Genomic DNA, 20153 nt, shown 5'->3' on the forward strand with positions numbered 1-20153 from the left:
TGGGGGTATCCTGTTCCAAAGGGTAGGTGCCCCCACAGAGAAGGCTCTCCCCCTGGGAACCACCAGTCGACATTGCTTTAGTGACGGCACCCCGAGGAGGCCCACTCTGTGGGAGCGTACTGGTTGGTGGGAGGTTATCGGTTAGGGTTAGGGTTAGGTTAGGGTTAGGGTTAAGTTTTAGTGGGAGAAAGAATGCAAATGACCAGCTGTCTGCAAGGAGTATAAATCCTTCCATTCCCCACCATCCAGTCAGAGCTGAAGAAGCTTCTTGGATGAGAAGCGAAACATCTTCAAAGAAAACACAGAAAGTCCAGTTGCCGCTTGAAAAAAGCACCTTTGGGACAACCATGACCTGGATGTCTCAGAATCTCCATAGACTTTCAAAGGCAATATTGCAAGTCTTTGATTTCTTCATCTTTTTCCATCTTTGTTAAAAGAAGGTGGGAAACTAATCGTGACCACCAAAGTGCATTTTAAAAATTGGTCAAAAATTCCCAGCTCAGTGAAAAAAACTGAAAGTGTCTGATGGGAGGTTTGTTCCCCCCCAACACAGGTGGAGTGTAGATGGTTGTGAATGTCTGGCTACCTTGCAGAAGGAAATAGCCACCACAAGAACTCCAGTTCAACTGGATCTGAATGTCAGAAGGTCAGGAAGCTCCACATTATTAGGGGGGATGTATCTCATTTACAAGCAGAATTGCCCCCACTCTTTCCCCCAGGGCAGCTGTTACTTTCTGTCTGCTTAGTATGGTATAAAAGATAAAAGAAAAGCCAGAATAATAGTATTTTGCTAGGTTAGGGGTCCATTTGTTAGTCATTCCCCGAGATTATATGAGATGAATACATTTATAACCCAGCATTTTATTGCAAGGTCTTTTACCTTAAAATAATACATTCATATACATTTTCTGTGATCTGTAATACATCAGCTCTGGCTGCTGTAGAATGTGGAAAGCTAAGTGAAAGACTAAAAAAGAAAGGCACACTTATAAAATAATGGCAATTTTATTAGCACTGCTCTCCTGACTTCTTGATTTTCTTTAACTGGTGAAGGAAGGACATTGAAGTCCCACCAGTGGTGGGTTCCTCCTGGTTTGGTCCGGTTCGGCCGAGCCGGTAGCGGTGACGATATGATGTCACCGAATCGGTTCTCCCCCCCGCCCCCCCACCAACCCACATTATTCTTCCTTTTATTTGGTCCCACCCCCAATCTGTTGCTGCCTCCTGAGTCCCAGCTGATGACTAGAGGGAAAAAAACTGTTTAAACTCTTACCGTGGGGCTTCAAAGGGCCGTCCTACAGCTGATCAGTGTTAAAAGCAAACAAATGAGTCGGGTCGTAAGTGCGAGGACTGGTCGTAAGTGCGAGGACCTTCCAGAAATGACTCTGACCAGCTAGCCACACCCACCTAGTCACATGACCTCCAAGCCACACCCACAAAATAAGCCACGCCCACAGAACTGGTAGTAAAAAAATTTAGAACCCACCCCTGAGTCCCACCTCTTTAATGCAATGGTTGTAATACACATTTCTGCTTGATAAGTAAAGGTATTTCTTTGTGTATTAATTTTTTAGGCTAGCCTTCTTCCTGATAATGCGATTCTGGGTGACTTAGAGATTATAAAAAGACAAACAGAAAAATATTAAAACTATGCAGATACATTTTTTTAAAACTATCTAAAAAACCAAAACTAAATCTGAAGATTTTTAGCTACCACACATATTATTGAGAAAGCTTCTGTCTCTCAGGGGAATAGAGTCTCCTTCACAGACTTGATCAAGCACCACCACCAGCAGCAGCTGGCATATCTGAAACGCCAAGCTACAGTCAAGAAGGTCATAGGCTTAAATAGTTCTCATGCTCAAAACATTGCATGGGAAGGTTGCAGAACTATTGCTGGAAGGCTAAAAGTAACACATACAGCTGTGTGTGTGCACAGCAAACATAAAAAAAAAAAAGTTAAATTATGCCTCAGCTCCAATAAACCACAAGGGACAGAGTTCTCTTTATTTAATACAATATTACAATACAATTAATACAATTTAATACAATTTAATACAATTAATACAATTTAATACAATAACAATATATAAAATACATTTCAAGAAAGAATGGGACTTACAACTGGTCTCTTTTCCTCCATTCTGAACTTCATTCACCCAAACAGAAGCGTTGCTTGATTTTTAACCCCAAGTAGGAATATAGAGTTGGGGCTGGTTTTATATTTTTACAGAGAAGCATAGAATATCAGGACAAAATAGAAGCGCACGTGACTATAAATATCTGCTGAGATTTGTCTGTCTTTAAAGCTTTGACTTGAGAATTGCTCTGGGTTTTGATCCTCTATGTTATTTAGAGATTCTGTTTTTCCTTCCTTCCTTCCTTCCTTCCTTCCTTCCTTCCTTCCTTCCTTCCTTCCATCCATCCATCCATCCATCCATCCATCATAATTTCCCCTTTGTTTTTGCAGCATTTGCTGCAAGCAGGGAAAGAAAGGTAGGTATACTTGTGCGATTTTATTTGTGAGAGTGGTCTGGGTAACTAAATAAGAATGGTTGTAGGTGCAGGTGCCTTTGAATGAGTTCTGTGACAAAGGTATTTTATTTTACAAGTACCGGTAATCAATTACTTTTTTTTCCTGTCCCACTTTTCTGTATTTGTTTCATCTGTAGTCAGCTCCCCTAAGTTGATAAAGAAGATCAGCACCCCAGAATTTCTGTCTCACTTCACATTTTTGGGAGCGGAGGAACAATCTTCCGTTTGGATAAATATAGTAAATAATGTAATACTCTGATGGAACTTCCTATTCCTATTTTCATAAGGCCTCTGTAGATCATAAACTAAATTAACCTTCCAGTAAATAGTTTACACAACACAAGAAAAGTTAGTTCATTGAGTAATTTTAGCCCCCCAAGCATCTGGTTCATTTTTAGACTCCTGAGGGTTAACTGACCTGGTCAATTACTTGAATTTCAGTACCCCTCAAGTAAGTGGCAAGGCCGATTTCATTTTACTGAGTTTTCACACATGATAATAGATTCATTCTATTTGGATAATAAGAACAATAGCAACCCTGTTCTGCTGATGCTAAAGCTACTCCCCAAAACATCTAAGAAACCATTCATTTATCAGTCTGTTCTAAGTAAACATCTTCCATAATTTTCCTGAGCCAACAAAAATACAAATATATGTAAGAATCCATCAAAGGAATGGAGCACTGAATCTACTGAGAGGCAATCATTTAAATTTTCTCCTTGCAAAGCATGAATTACATATCCTCTTATTTCCTCTGAGAATTTCAGTGCCAAATGTACCATTTCTGTAATGGATTATGGGGGTTATTTTACTTTATAAAAAAATATTTTATATCAGTGGGCCCTCAACTTTTCAGGCGCCAGGGACCGGTTCCATGGAGAGAAGTTTTTCCGCAGGAGAGAGGGAACATGGTTTCGTGTGCTGCCTGTATCCCGCACATGCACGGATAGGGTTTCACTTATTGCGTGGGCCAGTTTCTGGTGTGCCAGGGACTGATGCTGGTCCATGACCTGCGGGTTGGGACCCCCTGATTTATAGGACAAAAGGGGTAAAATATCCCTTAAATAAAATGATCACAATAAAAACTAGCAATGAGGGGTGCTTGGGGCTCTTTGTTTGTTTTGTTGCCGACGTTTCATTCCCCAAACTAGGTAACATCATCAGTGTTTGGGGAATGAAACGTCTGCAAGAAAACAACCAAGATAAGAGAGCACCAATGATCCTCACTTCTACTCTGAGCTACAAATATGATCTCTTTTAGCAATACCAATAGCACTTTGAGTAAATCTGAGTATTTTTCCGCTCTTATCGCGTCATCAGATAATTGCCCAGCCATCCTGTTTAGGGTGACCCGTTCCCTACTCCATCAGGGAGCGAGGGAAGACCCCTTACAGAGGAGGGCTGAGGACTTTGTGCAATATCTGTATGACAAAATCGCTCAGATTTGGGAAGGATTGGACTCTGACTTGGTAGCTTCAGGCGGGGTGACGGAGGCAGGCCTTGAGAATGTCATTTGGGAGGAGTTTGACCCTGTGGCTCCTGAGGACGTGGACAGGATTCTGGGCAGGCTTAGTGCGGCCATATGTTTACTGGACCTGTGTCCCTCCTGGTTGGTACTGGCCTCCCGGGAGGTTACACGAGGCTGGCTCCAGGGGATTATCAATGCTTCTTTGAGTGAGGGTAACTTCCCCGTCACCTTGAAGGAGGCGGTGGTGAGGCCCTTCCTTAAGAAGCCTTCCCTGGACCTGGCTGTATTAGCAAATTATTGTCCTGTCTCCAACCTTCGCTTTGTGGCGAAGGTTGTTGAGAGTGTGGTGGCGCGACAGTTTCCCTGATACCTGGAGGAAACGGTTTATCTAGATCCGTTCCAGTCAGGTTTCAGGCCTGGACACAGCACGGAAACGGCATTGGTCGCGTTGGTGGATGATCCCTGGAGGGCTTGGGACAGGGGTTGTTCCTCTGTCCTGGTCCTATTAGATCTCTCGGCTTTTGATACCATCGACCATGGTATCATGCTGCGCCAACTGGAGGGGTTGGGGATAGGGGGCACCGTGCTGCGGTGGTTCTCCTCCTTTCCCTCTGACTGGTCGCAGTTCATGTTGACAGGGGGACAGAGATCGACCTCGAGGCGCCTTGTGTGTGGGGTGCCACAAGGGTCGGTTCTCTCGCCACTCCTGTTCAACATTTATGTGAAACCGCTGGGTGAGATCATCCGTTGTTTCGGGGTGAAGTGTCATCTGTACACTGATGATACTCAGTTGTACATTTCCACCCCGGACCACCCCAACAATGCCCTTGATGTGATCTTCTGGTTCCTGGAGGCCATGCGGATCTGGATGGGGAGAAAGAGGCTCAGGCTCAACCCGTCCAAGACTGAGTGGCTGTGCTTCTGGCATCCTGATATAGTCAGTTGGTACCATCGCTGACTTTTGGTGGCGAGTCGCTGGCCCCCACAGAGAGGGCTCGCAACTTGGGTGTCCTCCTGAATACATGGCTGTCTTTGGAAGAACATATGACGGCTGTGGCCAGGGGGGCTTTTTATTAGGTTCGCCTGATCCACCAATTGCGTCCCTTTCTGGATCGGGATGCCTTATGCACAGTCACTCATGCCCTTGTCACGTCCCGCTTGGACTACTGTAATGCTCTCTACATGGGGCTCCCCTTGAGGAACACCCGGAGGCTCCAACTGGTCCAGAATGCGGCCGCGCGGGTGGTTATGGGGACGACTCGGCACTCCCATGTAACACCTCTCCTGCGCAAGCTGCACTGGCTCCCAGTGGTCTTCTGGGTGCGCTTCAAGGTATTGGTTACCACCTTTAGAGCTCCATGGCTTAGGACCCGGGTATTTACGAGACCGCCTCCCACTGACCAGTATGCTCCCACAGAGAGGAGCTCCTTAGGGTGCCGTCGGCCAAACAATGCCGGCTGGCGGCCCCCGGGGGGGGAGCCTTCTCTGTGGGGGCACCTACCCTCTGGAACGAGCTGCCCCCGGAGATACGGCGGATCCCGGATCTGCGCACTTTCCGCCGTGCCCTAAAGACGTTTCTGTTTCATCAAGCCGGGCTGTCCTGACCTAACTTTTTTTAAATTGTTTTAACTTTAAATCGTTAAATTATGGGTTTTAATATAGTTTTTAACTGTGGGCCAAATTAATTTAATTGGATTTTAATATTGTTTTAAATTTTGTATTTTTTGTATTTTATCTGCTGGCTGTTCACCACCCCGAGTCCTTCGGGAGAAGGGCGATATACAAATATAATAAACATAACATAATAAACAAAACATAACTTTGACTTATATACTGCCCCATAATGTTTTATAGCCCTCTCTAAGTGGTTTACAATGTCGGCATATTGCGCCCAACAATCTGGGTCCTCAGTTTATCGACCTCAGAAGGATGGAAGGCTGAGTCAACCTTGAGCCGGTGAGAATTGAACAAACTGCCAAACAGCTGACAATTGTTAGTCAGCAGAATTATCCTGCAATACGACATTCTAACCATTGCACCATCATGGCTCTTTATTGGTAAAACCAGCAATACTAAAATGAACAAAAGCAAAGCTTCATATCCTACCACCACCAAAGACTAGAAACTGGAGGTTGTTCAGTTTATGACATGAGACCAGAGGCTTGGATGACAGAGGCAGTCTGAGATCAGTTTTGCTCTCCCTGCTCATGCTCTTCATGAGCCCCTACACACACACAACACCCTATTTCTTTTGGAGATTAGCAGTTGGGAGCCCTAATCTTCTGCACTGCCAACCTGAAGCAGGGGACAAGGGCTGCTTCCATTGCCTTGCTGCCCCCTCTCATTTGGGTTGTCATTGCAACCCGGATCCTGCTTTAGGAGGTCCCTGGAAATATTGACTAATTAGGACAGGTCTGCACGTATTATCTTTACAACCGTATACATTTCAATATCAGTAACTGAAATATCCTATTCTCTCTTTTTTAACACGTCAATCACAACATTAAGTTAATGCTTGCTCTACATATATTTATTCACAAGGTGTGGAATACAGAACTGTTTCAAAAGAAAAGTAATATCACAGGAATTTTCATCATTTTTTCTGCAGAATATTTATTCTGCAACTACAAGAGAAAGCTAAACAGCAAATAAAATAGCAGACTCCAAGAAATTACTTGGGAGTCAAACATGAATGAGGTGGTATAAAAATACCACAAATATGTAACTACCGGTAAATAGAAAAAAATCTGTTAAACTAAACTGTTAAGCAGCTGAGAAGAATGCTTAAATATTCTGCTTGCAGAGAAGAGCATCCCTGCGCACTCACATGCATGCACACACGCACACAGGAATCAGAATCAAAGGATGGGCAAAAGTTGGGGCAAAACCAACATTTAGGGGTACAGTGCACGCTGTGGCACCTGCTTCCCAGCCCAACATCCTCAGTTTAATTTAAATGGTTGCTTTCATTAAATTAGTTTCCATCTGAAATTCAAACTTTGTCATTTTTCACCATATCTTTTATAATCGTTCCTCCACAGCATTTAAAAAACAAAACAAAACAAACAAACAAACAAACAAAAGAGTTCCAGCCTTGAATAATTCGTCTCATCTTTAGCTTCTGAGTTTTTCCTTTCTCCAGGCAAACACCTCCAGTTTTCTAATTGAGAACACTTTTACTCCTACAGCAGTAGGCATGACGACATTTCAATAGGAAAATTTATTCTTAATTAGTAAATCAGTAAAAGCTAAAACTGGCAGGGGACAGTAATCTTTACCACTAGAATATACACACAAAGTCATCTCCATTCAAATTAGCCTTAGTAATTCTCTTTTCTCCGTTCTTCCTGTCTCAGTTTAGCACTGATATTCCGAAGGCTTGATTAACCATAACTTTATTTATTGTTATTATACCATATTGACATTTCACTTAGAAATAAATATAAAGGGAAAGTAATTATTTCAAATAACATCTTGGAAAGTTCCTCACATAAATAAAAACAAACTGGATTGCATCAGAAGTTCAATGTATGAAAGGGCTTCCAATAAAAAAAAATGGCTGGCTGACTGCTATTCTGGGACATTAGTGTTTTATTCTGTTGGAAAGAGTGGGAAGTCAATGCTTTTTTTCCCCCTTTTCCTTTTTTTTAATCTTGCACCTCCCCTTTTTAAAAAAATATTTATTTTCATTCTCTTTTATGTTATAATAAGCCTCAATGAAACATTATGGGAAAACGAATTGTTCCGTGAGTGAAGGGCTCTAAGACGAAAAGCTAACAAATCAAAGCTCAGGGTAGGTAAATTAACAGGGCTATTGAAAATGGAGACATCATTCACACCCATACGCTACACTAATCCCAGTCATGCCACATGGTGTGTTTCTTTTTTTAACGCTCCAATAGTAGGGAAAAGGGTGAGTTGGAATTTCTTTTCGGGAACCCACAGAGTTGCTGTAAAATGGCTGTCAGTTGAGTAAATAAATTGTGCCTATGCACTGCCAACACACTGCTGAGGGAGAATGGACATACTCCCTCAACATGGAGAATTCTGTCTTTATAGAAGTACTGTTCATTCATGGCTCATATCGATGAAAATTGTCCATGTGTAAAGAAAAATGTAGTATTATTAAACATTAATTTTAAAATTAATATTTTTTAAAATTCTAATTATAAAATTAATTAATAACATTAATATTAAACCCTCATCACCTCCATCTGAGGCAATAAATCTCTCAGATTCAAATCTAAATAGCTTGAGTAGAGACTATTTATTCAAGAATTCAAGTTTTATTTATACTAATTGCCACTTCTCAGCCGATTTATTTTTCTGCTTTGGTTAGTTCTTGCAGTTATACTCAGGGAAATTCATCACATGAAGCAAAGCCTTCTTGCTTGTCTGGAGTTTCTCATTTTCTGATCGCCTTCATCTATCTTTTATGGATGACTTACAGTTTTGGGCATTTTCAGAAAGGGAGAATTTCACACTTTCTACTTTCTTCATATCTTGGTTTACTTTATTTGTGTTTTATTATCCCTCAACTCCGTTTGCTTTTTCTCCCCCAAGAGTAAGACCCAAATGTTATACTTCACCTGCATTTTTATAGGGGAGGTGCTGTAGGTCCTGTTTTCAGAATATCTTCCATTTTGTAAGATTTTCATTTTGATTTCCATTTTGAGGCGGGATGCCTAGAACTGGACAAAGTATTCCCAGTGTACTCACTCCTCAATTTTGTACATTATAGCCCTAAGAAGTTTCTTTTTTATTCCTTACTAGTTGTACCCGGCCACGCGTTTCTGTGGCCCAGTCTGGTGCTTCCGCTGGGCTAAAAGAGCGAGGCTGAAGTTCCAAACTCTCCACGAACATTTGGTGGGCATGGCAAACTCGACGTCACTCACTTTCATCAGTCACATGACAGCCCCTGAGCCACACCTACCCAGCTGGTGATTAGGGCAGAGAACCAGTTGCTAAAAAACAATGGGAACCACAAAAACCTCCCTCTCTGTCTCCCCCTCTCTCTTTGTATCTCTCTATCTCTCTCCCCCCGTCTGTATCTCTCTATATCTCTCTCTCTCCCCCTCTGTATCTATGTCTCTCTCTCCCCTCTCTCTGTATCTCTCTATGTCTCTCTCTCCCCCCTCTGTATCTCTCTCTCCCCTTCTGTATCTCTGTGTCTCTTTTTCCCCCTCTCTGTATCTCTGTCTCTCTCTCTTCCCCCCTCTCTGTATCTCTCTCTGTCTCTCTCTCTCCCACCCTGTCTGTCTCTCTGTCTCCCACCTTCTCTCTCTGTATCTCTGTATGTGTGTGTCTCTCCCCCCCGTCTCTCTGTATTTCTCTATCTCTCTCTCTCCCTCTCTCTCTCTCTGTTTATCTCTGTCTCCAGCCTCTTCTGCATCCCCCACCATCGCCCTTACCTTTTCAGGCCAGGCCTTTGCAGCTCTCCGCACCACAGCAGAAACTCAGGGCCCCCCTCCGTCCTCCCTACACAGATGTTCTCTGGGGGCTTGACGGGGAGATGCATAGTAGGGAAGGGAAGGGGAGGGAGGGAGGGAGGGGGTGCAGCGGGGATTTGAGGCTGGTTTGAGGCTTCCTGCCCGAAGGAAGAAAGCAGCAAAACCAGGAGCCAAGCACACTCCACTGGACTCCTGCTGCGCAGTTTTCCTCCCCCGCCTGCCAAGAGCAGGGGAATGATTAAATCCCCCGCTCTTCCAGGCAAAATGAAGGAGGGCCGGCCATCCTCCCTCATGCCCGTTTCTGTCCCCTGAAGCCTCCCTGGAGCCCCTTTTCTGCCAGAGGGCGAAATTTTCATGTAGGCTCCGTGAACTGCCAGAGTGCCACCTGGGAATCAAAGGCAGCGCTGGTCAAAGGCGACCCTGAGGCTCCAGTTGCCTCCATCTCCCGCTCATCTACTGGATTCGCATAGCACTGGTTAGCAGCTCGTCTTTCTGACCTCAGGGCCTGTGGTAGCACTGGGCCAGGCGCTATTCGGGCCAGTCGAGGGACGGAGGGTTCCCGCTCGGCGGACCCAGGCAGCCTCATTGCCAGGTGTTCTTTGTAGGGAGCCCCGAGAGGGGGATGGGCAGCAGCGGCGGGCGAGGCTAGTTCGCAGGGTGGCCGGGGAAGGGGGAGATCAGAGCCAGGCTCAGGCGGGCTCCACCCAGCCCTAGAAGCTCCGGCTGCGAGGGCTTCCCGGTGGGGAGCCGGCTGCCTACCTGCTGAGCCTGGTGGCAGGATATGGCCCTCGGGCGTCTCTGCCTTCCAAATGCGCAGTTTCTTGGAAGCAATATGGAGAGTCTAAATATAAGGAGCAGAAATCTGTTGAGCATAATCAGGGCTGGGAGGCTGCCATGTTGGTTTTACATCCAGCAGATGGTGCTGTTTTTCAATGTTTTTCAATGTTTGTCAATGTCTTTCAATGTTTTCCAACGTTTTTCATGTTTTTACCTGTCACAGGTGTGACAGATATATAATATAGGTATATAAAAACACGCCCGTAGTTGAATGCAACGTTGTGTCAAAATTTGAAAGCAATCGGTGAAGAACTTTCGGAGATGTGCGGTTATGTACAAACTGACATTTACATTTTTATTTATATAGATAGAATGTCCAACCTGGAATCTGCCTGCTATATTACTGAGAAAGTTTGCATGTTCGGTAATGCATGAAATATACTGTGTCTACCTAAGATGTTCACTTTATATTTAATGTCCTGGTTGGCTCATTTAACCCACACTGTATCATATCTGGTAGGGAATATGTCAAACCGTCAACGCTTGAGAGCACTACGCTTGCTGTACCCTCTATTATAGAACAGCAAATAAGAGTTAAAATAAAACTGGCAATTTTTGAATAATTCACTGTTCTGTTTACCAGTCAGATTCTCTTTTTTCCTCAGCCACTGTATTGGCTTCTCAGTCCAATTCTTAGTTCTACTCAGAAGAAGCAGAAGCAGAAGCCCAGTTCAGTTCTAATGAGGACTGATGATTTTGCAAATAAGCCCCAGCAAACTGATGTTTCCTTCTTTTTTCCATTCTTCTTGCATATCATAAGAAAGAACAGAAACTTCTCCTGCTAAATAATCTGATATTTCAGTTCAGAAAATTGTTCTCATCTTAACCAAGGACTATTCTGCCTGGATATGAAAGGAATGTAGTCCACCATCACTTAAGCAGAGCAAATCTATTTTATGTGTGAGAAGAAGCCAAGACAAACAACAGATCTTTAAGGTTGGATGTCATGGGGATTGCAGTTTGTTTTACAGCAAAACCTTGCAAAATCATCTTCTGAAATGCGAAGAGAGAAAACAGGATAAAGTAACGCAACAGCTGAAGTGCCACTGCAGGTCATCCACAATAGAAACCATACAGTGCAACTCTGTAGTGAATCTAATAGAGCTCCAGATTGCTGGGCATTTATTGCATGGAATAAAATAATAAAAAGAGAATTCCTGGTGTAGTCTTTGGAGCTGAACTGAAAGATACTCAATCCAAAATTATGTACACACATATACATTCTGATATCATCAGAAGCGATCTGTGCATGAGCTTCTCAAAAAGAACTTACACAAGACAAAATATATAACTTTCTTCACCATTATGAACTAACTCATCATGAAACATTAGTGTACATCAGTGGTGGGTTGCTCCCAGTTCTGTCTGGTTCTATAGAACCGGTAGTAAAACTGGCAGGAGGCTCCGCCCACCTGCCACGACATCATGGGTCATCTGCACATGTGCAGAAGTGCCCGTGATCCCATTGCGAACTGGTACTACAGGTAAGTAGAACCCACCCCTGGAACAGGCATTCCATCTGGTTGAGATGGATGGTGATATAAATTGATTAAATAAATGGACAGTATACAATTGTACTGAGCCAATAGCCAGTCTCCACCTGACTGGTCACTCTGACTGGGCGATGCTAGTGAACAATGGAGACTCAACTAAAGGGGAGAACTGAACCAAATGAAACCTTGTGAACAATGTCTCTATGTGGGGCTTGTCTCTTGAGAGCAGGTAAAAGAAACTGCAACCAGAGCTGCATCATTACTTAGCAGATCCCCTCATCTGGCACATGATAGGACACATGGGCTGAAGATATTGCAAGTGAATTACCATGTCATTTTCAAGATGGTACTATTAATATATAATCTTGGTACCCTTCCATCTGGGCCAGGGATGTCAAACTCAGGTCGCCACGGCAGTGTCACATGACGCATTGGGACTTTCCCCCCCCCTTCACTAAACTGGGCATGGGCGTGGCCAGCATGTGACCCACCCGGCCAAGGAGTTTGATAGCCCTGATCTAGGCTGAGCTTGATTTATTGCTTGACTTATTGTGAGAAGATGTCCTCCTAATTCCAGAAAGGTCTGCTGATGTTCCTGAAGTTGGAAGTGTAGCAGGTATTTTCTGCAGTAGAATCCTCAGGCACCACACCCTTCCCACAGAAACCAGGCTAGTAACCGTTGGGGAGCGCTTCTGGTGAAAATTCAAAACAAATTTACCTAGGTCGTCCTTCGACAGCTGCTCTGATCTTTTTAAAAATATTTTAAAAACCTTTGTTTTCATCAGGTTTTACTATTTCATTCTCTTTAGTCCACATTTTAATTACTACAGTTACTGCTTTGATTTTTTTCTAAATGAAAAGTACAATAAAGAACAGAGGACTACTGTATTGCCATGCTGCCTCCTTGTTCTTAAAAATTTGCATACTTTAGCTTAGAGTTATGTATCTTTCTATTATCCTATCTACTGTTAATATTTGACTACAACATTGTTCACTAGTGAATAGGAAATACAGTTTGCTGAAACAAAAGCAATATGAAAATGTGCAAATGTTCTGTCTGAAGATACATCATGAGTTTTTATCTAAGGGATTATCTGTTTTTGTATGGTAACTTATATAAAATAGAGCTATAAACTATATTTAAACCTATGACTGGCTGGTTTAGTATTGTATTCTGAGGCACAATGAAAAATTAAGAATCATGTACACCCAGGGGTGGGTTTTACTTACCTTTACTACCTGGTTCACAGCAGGAGCACAGGCACTTCTGCACATGTGCCGATGACCCATGATGAGGTCGTGGCAGGTGGGCGGAGCCTCCCGCCAGTTTTACTACCGGTTCTATAGAACCGGATAGAACCGGGAGCAACCCATCACTGATGTAATGTTTCTTGCTGAGTTAGTTCATAATGGTGAAGAAAGTTATATATTTTGTCTTGTGTAAGTTCTTCTTGAGAAGCTCAGTTAAGTAATCTCACAAATACCAATATAAATACAGTATATCTTTACCATAAATGACTAAAAACACTTAGCATTTGATCAACCAAATATGCCAATAAAAATACTGGGTTTGGTAATGTCTATTATTAAATTGAATATATGCACTGCTGTAGAATTATACAGCATAAATTAACAAGATGAAAACATTATTTACTTATAACCTAACTTCAACAAATATTATTTTGGATACAGAAATGCAAAACCAATGATGGAACATGAAAACAAATATTATTTCTGATATAATTCAATTAATATAAAATAAAGTGTTCTAATGCTAATCTTTTGCCAAGGAAAGAAAGGGAAAGAGAAGAAGCACATTAGCTATATTACAATAAACTGCAATAATTGTGATTTGTGACACTACAAGTAAAATGATAAGTCAGCAGAAAAGACTCTTCTTTTTTCTGATTGTGCAAGCAAAATCTTACAGAAAATCAACCATTTCAATATTAATTAGCAACTATATCCTGATGCCATCTCTTATGAATAAAATGCCCAACATGACAAGGCATTTTATTACTTATCAGAGTCATTTAAGTTCAACATAGGTGTCGCTTCTTGGCATGGATATCTTTCATTTGCAGGAAATCAATGGTTAGTAACAATTCACAAAGCATTGAAGAAGAGACCCTATACTGAGGCCAAGCATTATCAGTTCTCATACAACCCAAAACATTAGGGCTGTATTTCCACCAGAATTTTATTACTAGCAGATAAGCTGCATTTTATCTTACGATTCTTTTTCTCCTACAAAATAGGAGCAACAATATCAGCAATCATGGCTAATCAGAAAAGAAACAGGGCTGGTTAGGGGAGAGGAAGATGTATGTGTAATTGCCCTGAAAGAAAGTACTGGAAAATATTTTGGTGAGGCACAATTAGCAAGATGCTAAGATGTTATTAAGAAGCTCATGCACAATTTGCTTACTTAAAGAGATAATACTGTTATCTTAATTCCAGGAAAAAAGATGAGCATGCTGTCTTTGCTAATTCGTTTGCTAATTTCTTTGGGTCTACAGCACCAAACTCTAGTGTAACACTTTTACCTACATTCATTGTGTTCAAGGTGGAAATATTGATTCCCCCCCCAACTCTTTAAAATTCCTTTTCATGAGAATGGGAGGAAAAAAATTAGGAAGGAAGGTGCCACGTCAGGGACTGGCATGGTTGTATACCTGCCAAAACAGAGGTTCTCTGCTCACCAAACATCTTTTTGAAATACAGTATACAAAGCTCAACACAGGATGTTTTGTGATGTTCTAGTTTGAAACAATTCTAAACTAAGTATTTTTCACATATTTAGTTTCTATCATTGCAAATGATGTTCATTTAGTTAGAATAATTTAAGTTTAAAAGACATTCCTACCCTAATCATTTGTCAATTAAAGATCCCAGATCTATTACCAAGTGCAGACTAAAACCATGGATTCTCCCTAGAGCTGGATCGAGAGCATCCAGAAATGGGTAGTAGCTCTATCTTCTGCATGGAGGCTGAGCACATGATCTTTATTTGCATGTCTGGTCACTCCTTCCTCGTCTGGTGATACCCCAGTTCAGCTGTCTTCACGCAGAAGAGACGTCTTGGAGAGAGCTGCGCCTTTGGGCTGGATCTCCAATCATGAGCTTAACAAAAACATTTTATTATTTCAGTAGATCGCTTCAGCAATCAGGCTGCTTTTCGGTCTGCCCATTAGCAGCCTTCTTTCCAGCTTCGATCAGCCGAGGTCCCAACCAGCTGTGGTTAGCGGTAAGGGCCTAGAAGTTCAGGATCCAGCTCATTGACGAGCAGAGCCCGGGCATTCCCGACAGGAGAGCAGAAGGGGACTCAGTCACTGCCCAGCAGCGTCTGGGGCATACTGTGAAGCGGTGGGAGCGCAGGGAGCGCGATTTGAGCCGCAGCAGCAGCTACCATTGCGGGTCCTCCTGCCTTACTAAAAGAGGAAGATGGAGTCATGAGCACTTCTCTAGCCAGCAGCCCACAGTGGGTGGCAAGAGAGCTGGCCCTGGGCATTCCCCGATTCCAAAGCTGGGCTCATCTGGACAGAGAGCGGCAGGAAGGGGAGCTACTACCAGGAGCCAGGCAGCTGTACCTAAGAGTGGCAGAGGCTCCAAAGTGGCTGCCAAGGATGCAGAACGGCGCCAAAAAGCTATAGAAAAAGAGCTGGCAAAGATCTAAAAGGCTAAGATAAGCCTGGATCAAGGAGGTTCCCCTGTGGTAGGGACGAAGTTTACCGCCCTCGGAAAGAAAGACCATTGGCTCCTATTAATGATCCAGGGCCTCTGCAAACAGCCTCTTACAGGGAATGGTTGCCAGATGGCACAAGAGAGGCATGCTATCCAACCTTAGGAGAGGTATTGGATAGAGCTGAAGCCTTTTCTCTTGCAACTACTAACTTGCCTGCAGCAGGATTAGAGAAGTCTATCCCTCCTTCCAGAGCTAGGCCAGAAGCCTCATTCACTCCTACAGCAGCGGGGATCTGCCCTGTAGAGGAAGCAGGTTCAGAATTACCTGAACATTTAAAAGAGATTATTTCCCAAACTATTACGCAGGGAATAGCTGCAGCCTTGCAGCAGAGGAATCTACCTTCTCAAGGTGTTTCCTCTTACCAACATCAACATGTACAGGCCATGATCCAGGAGGATTGGCTGGGTCCTCGGGATCTTATTTCCCTTGCTCCTTCCATGAGGAGTGGGGACTCCTTGGCTGAGAAGGAGGAACTCCAGACCATTTCAGAGGATGAAGGGCTGAATCCAGATCCATCGCCTTTCACAGGCCTTTTTAAACTGGATTTATTTAAGTCATTACTACGTAAGGCCAAGGCCATAACGAATTTGGATCTTTTTTTTTTCAGTAAATTTTTTTTATTTTTTAAAACAAACAAACATTTAATACATCAATCCTCCTTTCCCTGTGACAACTCGGTGTTATCTTCTGGGCTTCTTCTCCATCTTCCATAAGTTTCTTCTATCTTTATCTTCATCCAAACTATTCCAACATTTCATTGCTAAAGCAATGTTATAATCATCATTTATTTATACATAATTATAATATCGGTCATTTATATCTCTTTTCCAACCAACTATAAAAATAATTCCATGTCTTAAAATATTCTGATTCTTCCTTATCCTTAATCATCAAGGTTAATCTATTCATTTCTGCACAATCTAAAAAATTTTTTTATTACTTCTTCCAAAGGTATTTTCTCTGATTTCCAATTTTGAGCATACACAATTCTTGCAGTTGTTATTACATGTATGATCAAATATACATTTTCCTTACTAATTTTTTCTGGAAAGATGCCCAATATGAACAACTCTGGTTTAAATTCAATGCGTTGCTGTATCATTTCTTCCAACCAGATTTTAATTTTGTACCAGTAACTTTTTGCTTCAGAACAGGTCCACTACATATGATAATAAGATCCTGGTGTTTGATGACATTTCCAGCAGGTAGCTGATTTATCTTTAAACATTATCTAACAATATTTATCTATAATATCTAACAAAATTAAAGATATTTGGGTGTGTTAAAATTTTCGTTATTGATAACCATGTTGGTATTTTCACATAAAATTTATCTCTAACTTTCTCCCATACCAGTAACAATGCATTTCTTATATAATGTCTATGAAATGTCTACGAATTTGGATCTTGACCAAGTTTCAGAATCGACCCAGAGCCCTGGGGATTCAGGCCATTTGCTCTTTTCTGAGCCTACAGTGGAAATTGAGGTAATTCCATCACCCAAATTATTTTGGGATGTGGTTCAAAGACAGTGGACCAATCTAGGAACTGGCATGCCTCCTTCTAGATCAGAAAGGAAGCTTTACAATGTGGCCTCAGATCTGTCTGAAGCATTGGAGGTACCCACGGTGGACAAACCAGTGGCTGCCATGGCTTCAGTGGCACTCTTGCCCGCAGAGGCAATAGATTGCTTGAAGGCAGAGGACAAAAAGGCTGAATTGTCTTTGCGAAAGGCCCACCAGGCAGCTGCCTGGGCAATTAAAGCTGCCACATCAGCTTTGTTCTTCAACAGGGCTTCCTTGCTCTGGCTTCGCCAGATGCAGGAAAGGATTCCCCCAGAGGATGTGAGAATTCACCAGGATATAAATAAGCTGGTGGCTGCAGCTGAGTTTTCAGCAGATGCCACCTTGAATGTGGCCAAGTTCGCATCCAGATCACTGGCCTCCTCAGTGACAGCCCCGTCACATTCCTCTGGCTTAAGCATTGGCAGGCTGACAATAAAAACAAATGGAAGTTGGCTTTGGCCCCTTTCACGGGCAATAACTTGTTTGGAGAAGCCCTCAATCCCATCCTGGTGGAGACAAAGGGCAGGGGCAAAACCATGCCTTCCCTTTATAGGAAGGGAGACAGAAGATTCTCATCTTATTGTAGGAGGCAATCCTTTCATACTCCAGAGTCGGGAGTCGAATACCAACAATTCCAGAGGCCATATTCTGGCAGACAGGACAAACAGACAGAGAGGTCTGTGTTCTGGGGCCGCCAGCAGTTTCAGGGCAAGCAGCCCTTTCATAGAGGAGGAAGTCATCCATGTCGTCATTCAAAATGACTGCAGGGCCGTTCCACAGCTGGGCAGTTGGCTCAACCTCAATTTCCATCAATGGGAGGCCACTACATCAGACAAGTGGCTATTCAGCACAGTGCGATCAGGTTTGGCTCTGGAATTTCCACCCCCCACCCCCCAAAGCTGCCTGGTATCCAGGGATGCAGCCAAAAGCAGCCTGATGGACTCAACGATTCAATACCTGCTGAGATCCAGGCAATTCAACCTGTTCCTCAGGAGGAACAGGGACAGGGCTTCTATTCAATACTGTTCTTGGTGCAAAAGAGCTCGGGGGTGTGTGTGTGTGCAGAACTATTCTAGACCTCAAATCAGTGGTGAAATCCAAATTTTTTTACTACCAGTTCTGTGGGCGTGGCTTGGTGGCTGTGGCTTGGTGGGCATGGCAGCATGCAAAATCTTCATTTCCACCCCACTCTGGGACCAGGCAGAGGTGGTATTTGCCGGTTCTCCAAACTACTCAAAATTTCTGCTACTGGTTCTCCAGAACTTGTCAGAACCTGCTAGATTTCACCCCTGCCTCAAACGTCTGAACAAGTGTCTGGAGTACAAATGCTTCAAAATGCAGTCACTCCATTCAATTCTGGGGAGTATACGAGAGAGCAACGTCCTCACCTCCATAGACCTCACAGAGGGATACCTTCATATACCCATCAGACCTGCTCACAGACAGTTCCTCCATTTTTCATATGCAGAAAGGCACTATCAATACAAGGCCATGCCATTCAACCTGTCCTCAGCGTCAAGAGTCCTTACAAAAATATTGGCAGTTCTGGCGGCTCACCTTCGATCCATACCAATCAGGGTCCAATGTTACCTGGACAACATTCTGATTCAGTCCTCGTCAGCAGTTTAGGCAGAGGCAGAGCTAAGGATCACGATCCAGGTCCTACAAGATCATGGCTTTTCAATAAACAACAGGAAAAGTCATTTTTCTCTGATCATCAGATTGCTCCATCTGGGAGCCATAATAGACACATCTGTATGCGTGGTCTCTCTATCACCGGAGAGACAGGACAGCTTGCAACAATTAGCAAGGCACATCATGGTGATGGGCACAGTACCACTCGCACTCCTGTCGCAGCTTCTGGGGAAGATGACGTCGTGCATCTCCATTGTACTGTGGGCACGACTACACACCAGGGCTCTGCAATGGTTCCTCCTGCCATACCAACGATCCAGCAGGAGCAACTCCCAGGACAGGGTAAGAGTTCCCCTTCAAGTACTGCAGTCCCTTCAGTGGTGGAGGTCACAGGCCCTCACCAGGGGATGCCTGTTCAAGGAACCAGACCATCTGACCATCACGACAGATGCCAGACTTTATGATTGGGGGGCCTATTGCCAGTCACAGATTGCACAGGGCCAGTGGACTCAGACAGATCTGTCTCACAAGATCAATTGGCTGGAGCTCAGGACAGTGTACCTGGCCCTCAAGAGCTTCAAGGAAGCCATAGTGAGACAACACATTTTGGTCTTAACAGACAACATGGCAGCCAAGGCCCACATCAATCGCCAAGAGGGGACTCATTCCAGGCCCCTCATGGCAATGGCAGATTGTCTGGGGCATTGGGCGGAGAGTCATCTTCAGTCCATAAGGGCAGAGCACATCTCTGGGGTCCTGAATGTGCAGGCAGATTGTCTCAGCAGGGTGACAGTGGACCATTCAGAATGGTGTCTGCATCCAGCACTTTTCCAGGAGCTGACAGTTCGTTACGGGAGGCCAGTTATAGATCTGTTTGCCTCTCCAGAAAACACTCACCTGCCGAGGTTTTTCAGCAGGTTCAGGTCACAGGGAGCGGAAGGGACAGATGCCCTACACAATCCATGGCCTTGGGACCTCTTATACGCCTTTCCTCCCCTAGCCTTGATTCCAGCAGTCATCAGGAAGGTACTCACAGAAAAGGCGGAGGTGATCCTGTTAGCTCCCTATTGGCCCAAGAGACCATGGTTTGCTGACTTGGTCCACATGTCAGTGAGACAACCCTGGAGAATACCTCGGGACAGAAGAGGTTGCAGAAAAAAATGCTTTTAAAAGCCTCTGACAATCAGGCAACTCAGCTGGGATAGTCAGAGGCTTTTAAAAGCATTTTTTTCTACAACCTATTCGGCTGAAGAGGTTGCAGAAAAAAATGCTTTTAAAAGCCTCTGACAATCCTAGCTGAGCCGCGTGATCATCAGAGGCTTTTTTAAAAACTTTTAAAAGCATTTTTTCTGCCGAAGAGGGCACAGGGATTTTTGCTACCGGTTCTCCGAACCACCCGCTGCCATCGCTACCAGATCAGGCGATC

The 20153-nt window shown here is 43.6% G+C and overlaps 1 protein-coding gene and 1 pseudogene across 2 annotated transcripts in view; one reads left to right on the forward strand and one right to left on the reverse strand.

The window, feature by feature from the left end:
- PRKCA (protein kinase C alpha) overlaps positions 1-20153 on the reverse strand; it is a 199035-nt gene that overhangs the window by 109006 nt on the left and 69876 nt on the right. The gene's annotated exons all lie outside the window — the stretch shown is intronic.
- On the forward strand, positions 15236-17853 carry LOC148115370 (uncharacterized; annotated as a pseudogene).

Source organism: Pantherophis guttatus, chromosome 2, assembly GCF_059756535.1.
Source record: "Pantherophis guttatus breed Tessera chromosome 2, ASM5975653v1, whole genome shotgun sequence".
Lineage (NCBI taxonomy): Eukaryota > Metazoa > Chordata > Lepidosauria > Squamata > Colubridae > Pantherophis > Pantherophis guttatus.